Source organism: Centroberyx affinis, unplaced genomic scaffold (genome assembly GCF_046629955.1).
Source record: "Centroberyx affinis isolate AG114_WGS23_722 - 3 ecotype Tasmania unplaced genomic scaffold, CSIRO-AGI_Caff_v1 ptg001425l_1, whole genome shotgun sequence".
In the NCBI taxonomy this organism is placed as follows: domain Eukaryota; kingdom Metazoa; phylum Chordata; class Actinopteri; order Beryciformes; family Berycidae; genus Centroberyx; species Centroberyx affinis.
The window spans coordinates 145395-159293 of record NW_027279902.1 but is presented as its reverse complement, the minus strand read 5'-3'; the positions used below and the strand labels follow the sequence as shown (position 1 = coordinate 159293).

The window sequence follows — 13899 nt, the reverse complement described above, 5'->3', positions numbered from 1 at the left end:
TGCGGGCGGGGTGGAGGGCAGGAGGCAGGGAGGGAGAGAGGGAGGGGGTCAGGATGTGGGAGGGTCACGTCAAGAATGTACAGTCATTGTCTCGCTGATTGGTCCTGTTATTTCAGAGCTCCGTGTTGGCGTTTGTATAATCAGATCTGTTAATCAGTCAATTAAAAGGTGTATTTATTCGGATTCAACCACCTGTCTCCTCTTCCTTTCTTGACCATGATATTCATTCATTCATTTTTTTTCTCCAAATAAAAAAAAGTTGTGAAGTCCATAGGTTTATAGGAGCTCATTGGGAACAGGAATCAAATCTGTATACAACTGAGATACTAGCTCTAAGATTGAAAACGTCCAGTGAGAAAAACTCTTGAGCTGTGTTCATAATGTCCAAGGTACTCTAAATCCAGTAAAGAGGGAAGAGACAAAAAGCTTCAAACTTAAAAACCCTTCATTGTCATGGCTTAGAGCCAATGCGTTTGGACCATAAGGTCTTCATACTAGTCTAGGCTAGTATCTCAGTTTTCTACAAAAAATAAGGTATGTTTTGTAGCATGAATAAGAAAGTGTCTGGAAGCTTAAATTGCAGTTGATTGTATCTGTATTGGTTAACATTTCAGTCTGCAGACCTTTTTCATGACTGTTTCATAGCATGAAGATGTGTTATGAAGGACAAAAGGGCTCATGGTTAGAGAGACCGTCCTCCAACCCAGATGACCTGGGTTCAAGCCTGTGTTGGCAAGCATCCACCCTGCTGAAGTGTGCTAGAGCGAGACGCTGAATAACCATATAAGCTCCAGTCTTGCTGCTCTCCAGCTGAGCCTGACCTCTGACCTTCCTGGAGGGGGGCAAGTGAAGAGAAAATGTACCTACAAGGATCAAAGTATTACATTATTATTAAATATGATAAAACATTACAGGCAAGAACTGTTTTAAATTAAAAGTTATCATTTGTCATAAGCTGCATCAGTCAAGTAATTCAGTCTCCACCAACACTAGCTTCATCTACATCAAACAATGGGCGGATAGCTTTAGTTTTAAAGCTTAAAGACTCAGTATTAATTATACATCTCCCCCAGATAGTGTCTTGTATGAGAACCATTTCTCTTGTAATCTCTATTTTATCTTGCAAACTTTGAACTTCTCAGTATGAGTACCATTTACAGACAAGTTGCTTTAAAGCTGCAGTCTTTACTTATTTACATAAAGCGGTATATGATTCATCAGCTCCAAATGCAGAATTAATCAGCTCGGCAATAGACAGATTAATCTCACCCCATCATCATTCTGAGACATGTTGTACTGTCATGCTGAGAGCGGCTCATACAGATCCCAAACCTGATGTGCGTTTGCATTACTTACTGCAAGGGATGAGGAATTTCCACATTGAAGGATGGCTCTGCCTAATACATGAATCCAAGTGAAAGAAAGGGGATGTAGATTCTGCTTTAACTACTTTATTTCATGAAAACGTCCAAGCATATGATTTTTCTTCAATCAATGTAAAGTTATATGTAATTTACCTCATCTTGTCATTCGTGGGATAATCAGATCTTGCATTATCAACAACAAATCGTAAAAGTTTCAACTAATTAATACTCCTCCTTTAGAGCCCCACCTCTGTTGTTGTAAGTAATTTTGTTCTGCTGTCAATCACAGGATAATCGCGCCTCAGAGGAGCCAGAATTATGCTCTTTGATACAATGTTTGAATAAGGTAATTAGTGCTGTAGTTATCTTTTACACTAAAACTCTAGTCTTGTGATATAGTGTCTGATTAGGGATTATGTCTTCTTCACAGCAAGTGAAATGCTGATGGCATACATACGCCATACAGAAAGAGCATTGTGAATGAAGTCTTAGATCAGAGTTTTCAACCGTGTGCATCCAGGTTTTCATTCCAACCAAAGACTACAGCAGGTGATTTCACTGATTAGCTGCTCCTCTCTGGTTGAAGGTGTGAAGCTCCTGCTTTACCAATGCAATTTCTCTAGTCATACCTTACAGAGATAGTTGTCTTTCATACTGCTTTATCATGCTGTTCTCCTTATTACTCTCCTTAGGGAAAAAAATACACTCACTCCACTCACCACCACAGTCTGGGTGACAGTGTATATGAGCTTCTTATATTTTTCACCTGAGACAATGATGTCGGTCTCAAGTACCAACAAAAAAGCTACATTACTTTTAATGGAAATTCATCAACATCTTGACAAAAAATGTAATAACCTTAACATGAGTAGATTAATTTCCAACAGTCAACAGTGTATTGAAAGATATATTTTTTCCATGCTTACTTTTGCTCTTGTAGCATGTGGTATTAGCTTGTCATTTGTTTTGACTGACATTACTTTATTTATACCCTTTGAAGATGTGTGACTCAAGATTTTCTGCTTTGTTCTTGGCCTACACATTTCTCTGTCACTTAAAGAGGATTGATATGAATGCATTGGAAAATATTTCAGCTGATGATTATGGTAATATTTATGAATGACAATCGATTCCCATTCCCATTTCTGTGTCCTGCAGCAATAGCAAAAGGCTCCGCTTCAAGATAATGACACTTTGTACTTTGACCTCTCCTGTGCTAACACTGAGCTGTGGCAAACATGCACTATATGCCTGAAACATTCTCTTTTGCCTATGTTTTCCTTTAATGTCTTATCCACAAATTCCCTTTTCCTAAAACATCCCTATACTCTGTTTCACCAAATTAAATGTCTGCTGTGTGTTCTGATTTGTCACCCTATCAGTGGATTGAACTCACACATTATCACATGCCATTTTATGCCTGTGTGTGGAGACGTATATCCTCAAGTGTCAATTCAACCACAGCACAGCATCATGTTGGTGTGTCAGACTCTTTGTGTCAATTTTATTTGTTTTTCAGGTAGGCACTTTGTGGCATATCAAATGGGTTTCTTTAGAAAATTCATCATCACTGCCTACACCTCCTTATATGGTGTTTAATTGTTTAGAATTGTTTTTTTGTTTTTTTTTTACCACTGCAGCTTACTTGCAAAATACAGGACCCAAAATATGGGGTGCATGCCTTAAAACAGAAGTATTAGTCTCCATTCCTACATTCAGTCAGCAAACTTGAAACTGACCTTGTGTGTGTGTGTGTGTGTGTGTGTGTGTGTGAGAGAGAGAGAGCGAGAGAGAGAGAGAGAGAGTAAAAGAGAGACAGAGAACTGATTGACACAGCAGTCATAATGCTTGCCAAAGTAATGATGACGAATTTAGTAGCCAATAGCCTATATAAGGGGAAATGTTTTGTGTTACTGAGTTAAACAGCCTGTTAATTAAAAGCCTTTATCATATTACACCTCATGGATCACATACATTCCATTCTAATGAATACATCTCGCCCTGTCCACCACGATTGCAAGTATTGGTCATTTTTCATTTGTTAAGAAAGCTCAAAGTTTAAATATTCGTCTGCTCTTGGCAAATACATAATTAATGAGGACTGAAGTGATAACTGTAAACGACAGTTTCGATGCGATAACTTTATTTAATATAGCGCTCTATATTTCTGAGTGCGGCAGAATATTTTTCTCCTTTCGCCATCTTGATGTTCGATCGTACAGGCGGAGGCATCATCTTCGGCGGAGCAACAGCGGGTGTGGTTCGGACTTTTACGGGTGGTTCACCTAGCAGCCCTTTTCCCATTTCAGCCAACAGAAAGGAGAAAATTGTCTTAACACGGAGGAGCCGTTCGACTCTGGTAAATACACTACAATTACTAGACCTATTGTACTACGTATTTAAAACGCGTCAGTGGCTGTTTCACCAAAGAAAAATCATCTTTGGCTAGGGAGGGGGCTCCGGTGGGGTTTTCTGATTTGGCTGGCAGCATAGCAGGTTTTCTACGGTGGCGCTTGGATCTACTTTTCATACGAGCTGGCTAGCTAAGCTAATAAAACCAGACTAAGAAATTTGAATGGTTTTGACTGAAAGACATGATTTCGTTATTTAAATAATTTGCTATTAGAACAACTTTGTATGCTGTTTACGCCTCCAGACGGGTCTAACAATTTGAAATTGTGAGCGGAGCCTGAAGCAGTGTTTGTTTATGTTAGCTAGTTAGCTAGCTGAGAGGTTAGCTATGCTCGCTAACGTTAGCTAAATGAGCTCGCAAGGTAAGCTAGCCAACCTGTTAGCTAGTAGTGGTAGCTAACGCTGGCTAGCTTTCGGTCTTGTATTACAAATAAAGTGTGTATGATGATATATGTATACATGTCGCTAGGTTGTTAGTTTTGGCCAAGTAGCTAGTTATCTTTGTAAGCCAACGTGAGAGGAGGAGTCATGGAAGTGATTGCGGGGCGGAGGGGGAGTTTTTCTCACTGGAAACCCAAGCTGCGAGGTCGGAACTTGGCCGTGGTAGGGGGAGGGGGAGAAATATGCCTTTGATGTTCGTTGCCGCTGAATGGTGAATTGTGTTCATGCTGGCCTGGAAATACCCACCGCTTTGCTCTGTCGGCTAGAGGTGGAGGCTCGGCATTTCCCCTCATAGCTACGTTACCAAGCAAAACAAGCAGTTGAATCAGAGGGAGCTGGCACAGGTAGCCTAGAAGACAGCATTTGGATTCATTCAGACCACGTAGAGTTGAAATGCATAAACATTAGATTTGGGTTTGGCTTTGGCAAACAAGAGCTCAAGGTTAGAGTGCGAGTCTTATTTTCACTTGTACTAATTTCCTTTCACACAGACTTAGTAGCTGTGCGGGCTGAGGGCAAGCAAGAACAATGGCTACCCAGTGTAAGTATGAAAAACTTTAACAACCATGGTAGAAGTATTCATTCTTTTCACAAGATCAGTTTAAATCTTTGAAAAATCGACAGCCGTTAATTACTAATCTGCCATGTAACACTAATGAGCATGTCTGTGTGTGTGTGTATATATATGTATGTATAAATAAATAAACAGAATACTTTAAGCCCTCAGAAGCTATGGATACTGAAAAAAGGGACTAGATAGGCACATGGCACAGCTTACCTGGGTTATTGTAAATGATAGATAGATAAATACTTTATTCATCCCCTTGGGGAAATTCAGGAATGGAATTTAATGTTTAAATGCCTAAACTCAAGAATAATACCCGAGTACACCTTCTTGCATAGATGATCTCAAGCTTTTCACAATGTCAATTTCAGTTTGCTCAAATCAATTTATATGTTCCTTGTCATTCTCTCATTTTATGTGTCCCTCGTTATTTCCCCAACCTTTCTGCATTTTTCCCCACTTTGACTTATTCTGTCAATGTAATGTGTCATTCCCTATGTTCTACCTTTTGCCACTCCATGTAGCTGATTTGATGGAGTTAGACATGGCAATGGGGGACAGCAAGGCTGCAGTGAGCCAGTGGCAGCAGCAGTCCTACCTGGACTCTGGCATCCAGTCTGGAGTCACCACCACAGCACCCTCACTGAGCGGCAAGGGAAATCCTGATGCTGAGGATGATGACCCGGGCCTGTATGACTGGGAATTCAACCAGCCCTTCACTCCTGAGACAACAGGTATATACATGCACCTGCATTGCAAACACCAAACTGTCGTTCACTGGTCAGCATGTGTGTTTGAGTGGCTAGAAACAGAGAATTGATGCCACATACTTGTTTTCTTTGGTTATCACTCCTAGATTACATCTTTGGATTTATTGCTATGCACATGTTGATGATTTAGTGTTTGAGTAATCCTACGCATATCTATTGAATCTTATCCTCACATCTCTTCCAGACATTGAGGGCTACGCCATGACCCGGGCCCAGCGTGTGCGTGCTGCCATGTTCCCCGAGACTTTGGAGGAGGGCATCCAGATCCCTCCCACCCAGCTGGATGCTGCCCACCCCACGGCAGTGCAGCGCCTGGCAGAACCCTCTCAGATGCTGAAGCATGCTGTGGTCAACCTCATCAACTACCAGGATGATGCTGAGCTGGCCACCCGTGCCATCCCCGAGCTCACCAAGCTGCTCAACGATGAGGACCAGGTGCAGGCACAAATTAGTGACTTAACACATGCACATATTCAAACCCTGAAATGGTATCCAATTAAGCTCATGATCAATAAGGATGAACGCACAAACACACAGATGTACATTCACACTTCACAACTCACAGCAGAGAAGGGGCTATAAACATATGATATCATAAGCCAACAGCAGAGCAGCACACATCCTTTTTAGAACATGCACCCTTACCAATATGGTCTCTCTGTCCCAGGTTGTGGTGAACAAGGCAGCTGTAATGGTGCACCAGCTGTCCAAGAAGGAGGCATCCCGCCATGCGCTGATGCGCTCGCCCCAAATGGTTTCCGCAGTTGTTCGTGCCATGCAGAACACCGGTGATGTGGAGACAGCCCGCTGCTCTGCTGGCACTCTGCACAACCTCTCCCACCACCGTGAAGGGCTCCTTGCCATCTTCAAGTCTGGGGGCATCCCTGCCCTGGTCAAGATGCTGGGGTGAGAAGTGGAAAGTGGAGGAATAGGGGTGCTCTATTTATGAGATGGGAGAGAATTCATGTGCACAGGACCAGATGGTCAACACTTAGGACCAGGAATGCGGAAAAGCTGTCTTGAACTGGTTTGAGTTTATGAATTTTGTTTTTGCAGCAGTGGAAACTGTTGTAGAGATTGGTTTTGATTGGAGAGTTGTTTGTCAGATTTCTTTGCACCTCAAATCTGTGTTAATATGATACTAGTGCTACTCTATACCAATGTATGGTTGCTTTATTTTCATGTCTGGAAGGACATCACCCCAGTTAAAATGAAGGAGGGAACAGTAGGGTCAGAGTGGATGATGAATTGCCAGATGTTGTTAAACTACAAACACTTGGTCACTGAATAGATTTACTTGCAGGTAGCAACTGGATTATCTACCCAACCTGATTGAAAACTAGTCAAACTGTTGGTGTGGATTAATGGTTTACATAGGCAAAAAAAAAAAAAACGTTGTTTTTAAGGTTCCATTCAATAGAGAGGAGCTTATTTAATGTCTAGTTAGTTCAAATAAAGTGTTAATTATTCCTATTAAACACAGTCAATGTAGAACAAAGTGGATGCTCACTCAAAACGAAAATCATCCGCATACTGTTGAAGTTCCGATTGTAATTTTGTCTGTATGTCTCAACAGTTCGCCAGTGGACAGTGTGTTGTTCTACGCCATCACCACACTCCACAACCTCCTGTTGCACCAGGAGGGGGCCAAGATGGCAGTGCGCCTGGCTGGGGGCCTACAGAAGATGGTGGCCCTGCTGGCTAACACCAACGTCAAGTTCCTGGCCATCACTACTGACTGCCTGCAGATCCTGGCCTATGGCAACCAGGAAAGCAAGGTATGGGAAGACACAAGCTGATTGATGCATGCATTTGTACTGAAAGTCCTTTACATATGTAATGACCTTTACAACTCACCTGATAACCTTATCCATCAACACACCCTGTTACTCAATAACTTAACAATATGCATGTACACAAACTATACTATCACTAGTATCACTAATACTATCCAAAATGAACTTATTAGCTCACTTGCCATGGGCTGGTAAACTAAAAGTAAAGTGGCCTGCCAAGAATAATTTTACCGGACAAAATGATTAACATTTTTCCCATGCATATCACCCATTTTCCCATTTACCCATTTTTAATGCTATTTTGTGTATATAATTAAAAACTTGCTTATTCACTTATATAATGGATGAACTTTGTAATTCAGCATTAGGTGCAACCGAATTCAGAGTTAATCAGATAATTTTTAAGGCAATCATCTTAGATAGAATCAAAGTAAGACATCCCGGCCACTTTTGGGAACAAATGAAGTGATGAATTAATACTAAAAACATGACGTTGGAATAGGAAGTGTATGTGTTAAGTTGGCTGTGATGAGCCAGGAAAAACCTTTCCTGTCTGTGTCTTAGCTCATCATCCTGGCCAGTGGCGGTCCCCAGGCCCTGGTCAACATCATGAGGACCTTCACCTATGAGAAGCTGCTGTGGACCACAAGCAGAGTGCTCAAGGTGCTCTCTGTTTGCTCCAGCAACAAGCCTGCCATCGTAGAGGCTGGTATGTACACACACACACACACACACAGAGTATGGTTCACACAGCAGAAAATATACTATTACTTTAGTAGGAGTTTCTGTGTTGTGTTAAGACTTATCTCAGTCCTCACACTATAGCTGTAGGTGTTATCACGGACCTTAAATACATAGCTGTGGTCAGCGAGAGATGAGTAAGTGGTGCAACGTAATGTAGAGTTTGTTTGGTTTGTGTGTTTGTAGGAGGTATGCAGGCCTTGGGGCTCCATCTGACCGACCCCAGCCAGCGCCTGGTCCAGAACTGCCTCTGGACCCTCAGGAACCTTTCAGATGCCGCCACCAAACAGGTACGACACACACTCACAATACCCACAAATGCCAACCTCATTTAAGCCTAGGGTTAATGTTAAATAACCCTTAACATAATGTTAACATTTTTTGCTTGGTCGGGCTAGGAGATCAGAGTTTTACTTGCCCCTCTTATATTTTCACTGGCCCAGCAGCCAAAAATGAAAATAACCACTTTTTCCACACATTTAAGTAATTTATTACTGTAAAATGTTTGTACTAAATAACTGAAAATCATGAATAAAAACAAAAAAAATTGCTTGATGGTAAATAATTTAGAAAAGTATGATTTTAACAATTCTGTAAAACTCTAAAGTATAAATTGACCTGTGTATTCCTGGATGATCCTTCATAACTAACTGATAGTGTTTTCTGTAAATGTAACCAGCAGTAATATGGCTAAAACAGAACAAAAACAGAGGCGAAATTGATGAGGCTGGTGAGTCTCTCCATTCATCCATTTTTTGCCAATGTATTAACCAGACCTGCGAAGGGTTGTCAGCTTGCTGCATTGCTTGCTACATTGTCAACATACAGGCTAGGTACTGCCCGTTGTTGTTGTGGGCATTGAGTGTGTTTTTGGTAATTGTCTGTGCCTTTTTAAACAATGAGCCAGCTCAAGACTGAAATTGCTGCTAGACAGTAGAAATAGAGCAGGATTGATTCATCATTTCAACCCAGTAGAATTGTTGCTTCCAAAACAAAAGAAACAGCCTTTTACTTGTTGCTTTGTATTTTGAAGTGCCCTGTACCATGTCCGCTCCGCATAGCTCTCTGAATTAGCAGATCCCTGACTTACTCTGAGGTGACCTCCAATCTGATTGGTCACAAAATGCACAACATTGTGACAATGGTAGAGCAGAGGCAAAGACAACATGCTTCTCACTGGGTGAGAAATGGTGAGTCTGGAAACTTTGTTCTGGGCCACTGTCTGACCAAACAACTGGCCCAAGACAATGTCATACTGGGCCCTTCCATTTGGGGGGACAACCTCACTAACCACTAAGCCATCCTGCTGCCTTATTGTAAATACACTCCTGTGAATATGGAGTATGACACAACACGATATGCAAAATTGCACTGAGTTGGCACACATTATCCTCTCCTTCTGTTCTCTTCCTCTTGTCCTCCTCCCACTTTGCCTCTCATACTCCATCACCCCTCTCTGTCTCTCTCTCCAGGAGGGAATGGAGGGTCTCCTGGGGGACCCTGGTCCAACTGCTGGGCAGTGATGACATCAATGTAGTGACGTGTGCCGCTGGCATCCTCTCCAACCTCACCTTGCAACAACTATAGCAACAAACTCATGGTCTGCCAGGTGCGTACTACACACACAGCTTTAGAGAAAAATATTTTGGTGTCTTGCAGTCTCATGAAGATGGACTTGTTAGGTTTATTTTGAGATTTTAACCAAGTATGTATCCCCAAAATCATGATGTGTGTCATGATTTACCTACCTAGAGCATCACTGTGTATCTATTTGACTGGTACCTTGCATATTTTGACTAGGGACTGGTCATGATTTTCGAATTTTCGAATAGTCATTAAATTATAAAAAATCGAATAGTTTATGCGACTATCGTCTTGTCTTAAAAAGTATGTTTTCATAGCTTGCTAGTAGTAAATAGCTATATGGCTTGATTAGCCCCGAACCTCTTTTAACGAGAGAGATGGCCTGGCATTGCTGCCTGCCTGACATTGCTGTCGGGGCTAATCATAATATGGCTTGAACCGGTCCTTGTCTCGTTAAAACGAGACACAGTCCTCTCATTTTAATGAGAGAAGGACAGTTTCGGGGCTAATCAAGCCATAGCTATTTAGCCGGACTAGGTAGCTGGCTTAGTTAGCTAGCTCTATGCTAACGTCCGCCTAGCTTGCTAGTTAGCCTGGCTAGCTAACGTCAATATAGCTAGCCTAGCTCACACTGTCCGTGGGGGGGGGGGGGGGGGGGGGTGATCTTCGAAGAATGGTTGAATACTTCCCAGTGAATATCGAATAGTATTTTTGCTTGAAATGCCCATCCCTAATTGTGACTCATGGCTTCCCAAGGCATATTCTCTGTGACTGTGCTCATGATTAATTTGATGTAACGAACGATGCCTGTACCCAGAGAATCTGTCTACACCGCAAGTTCTAATTTATCTTGTCATGTGTTAGGTGGGAGGCATCGAGGCTCTGGTGCGTACAGTGCTTCGGGCTGGTGACAGGGAGGACATCACAGAGCCGGCAGTTTGCGCCCTGCGCCACCTGACCTCCCGCCACCAGGACGCTGAGATGGCCCAGAATGCTGTGCGCCTTCACTACGGCCTGCCTGTGGTGGTCAAGCTACTGCACCCACCCTCCCACTGGCCACTCATCAAGGTAATTTTCTTTCTCAATCTCTCTATACCCCCTGACTTATACTGACACCTTCATATATGTTTTTTCCTGGTTAACAACACAATCATTGTTAAGCCTTGCATGTAGCGACATCATTGATGAAACAGATGGAAAGTAATTTAATGCTAGCAATAGCTACAAATTTCTTAAGCCTTTATCAGTGGTAATTCTGACTAAAATTTGTGTTTCGTTTTCCCCCTATCCAGGCTACAGTTGGTCTGATTCGCAACCTGGCTCTTTGCCCGGCCAACCACAGCGCTCTGCGGGAGCAGGGAGCCATCCCCCGACTGGTCCAGCTGCTAGTCAGGGCCCACCAGGACACCCAGAGGCGCACCAGCATGGGAGGCAACCAGCAGCAGTTTGTGGTATGAAACCAAGCCAATGAAAACCCAAACTCTTATTTTGAACTTTTTGGAATTTATGTGCATTTGATTTACTGTTTTTTTTTCTGTCCAAACACATATACAGGAGGGTGTGCGTATGGAGGAGATAGTGGAAGGCTGCACAGGAGCTCTGCACATCCTGGCCCGGGACGTCCACAACAGAATTGTCATCAGAGGGCTTAACACCATTCCACTCTTTGTCCAGGTAGAGCAGTTACTACTTAATTATACTACAGTGACTGCCTCCTGCAGTCCCACATCAAATACATGTAAATGTCTTTGCAGTTAGAACTTTTGTTTGTGCAATCAATTAGTTTTTGCATAGTGTCAAAATGATCAAATCTCTCTTTTCTTCCAACTTTGATCCACCTCTCTCCCTCTCCTCCGTTAACACTACCTGCCTGTCACCAACTCCCCTTTTCTTCTGCCTCATACTTCATCTCTTTCTCTCTGCTCGTCCTGGTCTCCAGTTGCTGTATTCTCCAGTGGAGAACATCCAGCGTGTGGCAGCAGGTGTGCTGTGTGAGCTGGCTCAGGACAAGGAGGCTGCTGAGGCCATCGAGGCTGAGGGAGCCACTGCACCGCTCACTGAGCTGCTGCACTCCCGTAACGAGGGTGTCGGTGCGTATAGGAGTGTACATGCCCAAATACAGATAGTGCACACAAACTCATTATCTGGTTGTACGCATTCACACACACTAGACATAATCAATTAGTCAATGAGGTCGATGTGCACACTTGGAATTTGGCAACTTGAGTGTACATTGCTTAATTTTTCTGTGTATTCTCTCCTGTAGCAACCTACGCTGCAGCCGTCCTGTTCCGCATGTCTGAGGACAAGCCCCAGGACTACAAGAAACGTCTGTCAGTGGAGCTGACCAGCTCCTTGTTCAGAACCGAGCCCATGGCCTGGAACGAGGTACACACACACACACACGCTCACACACACACACACACACACACACACACACACACACAAATGGCCAAACATACACTCTTCCACATTGGCTGGTTTATTACTCGTCTGTCTTTGCTTTTTCATAGACTGGAGACCTGGGTCTGGATATGGGAGCTCAGGGAGACCCTCTGGCCTACAGACAGGACGGTGAGTTTCTGGTCTTTCACTGGTCAGATTGCTTTTGGTTTATCTAAGTTGATCTCTGTTGGCACTTAATTGTATGGCTTCATGTGATTTTTGATATATGAAATAGTATGGTTGTATTGAATTCATTTTAAAACTAAATGAAGGGGGAAACCCCCTGAGTTCATAAACAAACACCCATCAAATGTCATATGGAACTTTTATTTTCAGTCATCCTTCCTCTCCCCTGCTAGATGACATCTTATTGTGGCCTTTAACACTGACAGATGACTATTCTGCCATTGTTTTGGAATAAATTGTAGCTCAGAATGTTTCTTTGTGTGAATGTGTGGAATGTTGTGAAATAATTTTGCGAGGTTTTCCCTGTCCCTTGTCAGACGGCGCCTACCGGGCCTACCCAGCAGCCTTTGGCCAGGACCCCCTGTTGGACCCCATGATGGAGGGTGCCGACTACCATACCGACACTCTGCCCGACCTGGGCCACCACACCGACCCGCTGCCCGACCTCGGCCACACCCAGGACCTGATGGACAGCAGCCAGCTGGCCTGGTTTGACACCGACCTGTAGGATAGGTAAGGATGACAGGTTTACCACTGAATTGTAGTAAAGGTAGTGCTGACATAAATGGCAACATATTCATTCAATTCTTTGTCCTGTGCTCTTTTGCAGTTGTATTCTGATAGAACCTGCATTGTGATTGGCCTGTATCGTCTGAAGCAGCATTATGATTGGCCTGTAGAGTTGTTGAAGGTATAGAAAGGAATAAGGGATCTTGGAAAGTGCCTGACACACGAATACAAGGGAGATGGTTACCACGGGAATGTTGGAGCAAGTCAGAACGGGGGGTGGGGGGGTGGGGGGGTTAAAGTAAAGCATCAGTGAGAAGTGTGGAAACACACAATGGAGGTCTTGGAGCAGGTTGCCTAAATGGAAGAGTGCACACGAGGTGGATCTTAAAGATGGAAACACAGATATGTTTTAGCCTTGCCTGTATTCTTATCAGTTTTTGTTTCTATTTTTCTTATTCTGTTTTTTATTTCTTTTTGTATTACTCATTCTCTGTTATGGTACTGACCCAGCTTGCCTTGGCACTAGCCATCTTCATTTTCTCTTCAATTGCCAATCATTTGTAATCTTTTTTTTTTTCTTTTTCTTTTTTTAAACGTATGTTATATGTAGTGTTAAGTTATAGTGGTATTATACAATGTTCCTTTTGGTTTATGGCCGAATGTGTAGAACACTAATAATCAGTTGAATCGTACTCTGACTTAAAGTGTAACATTGTGTAGTTTTTTTATAATCTCAAAAATGGAGAATTATGCATTCTTAATATGTGCTTGTTAAAGCATAATAAAATATGTCAGTGTCACAAATGTTCTAAAGGGGGATATGGGTGAAATTGAGGGTGGGTTGGGGATAAATCTAGAGACAAGTGTTTTATATACAGTATCACTGGTAGGTTAACAACTATTTTGTATGCTATCATTGGATGTCTGATAGAAAAGTCCTTTACGCTATCATTGGTGGTCTAATAAAACCAAGTTTTATGTGCTATCAACGGTAGCTAGGTTGATGAACCAGTTGTAGTCCTGCTGTGCTTATTTTGGAGACGAGGTTATGACACGGTTGAACAATAAAGTGGCATTTTATTTCA

At 42.6% G+C, this 13899-nt stretch overlaps 1 pseudogene; it reads left to right on the top strand.

Moving 5' to 3' along the window:
* Positions 1–3608: 3608 nt before the first annotated feature.
* Positions 3609–13899, top strand: LOC139650010 (catenin beta-1-like; annotated as a pseudogene).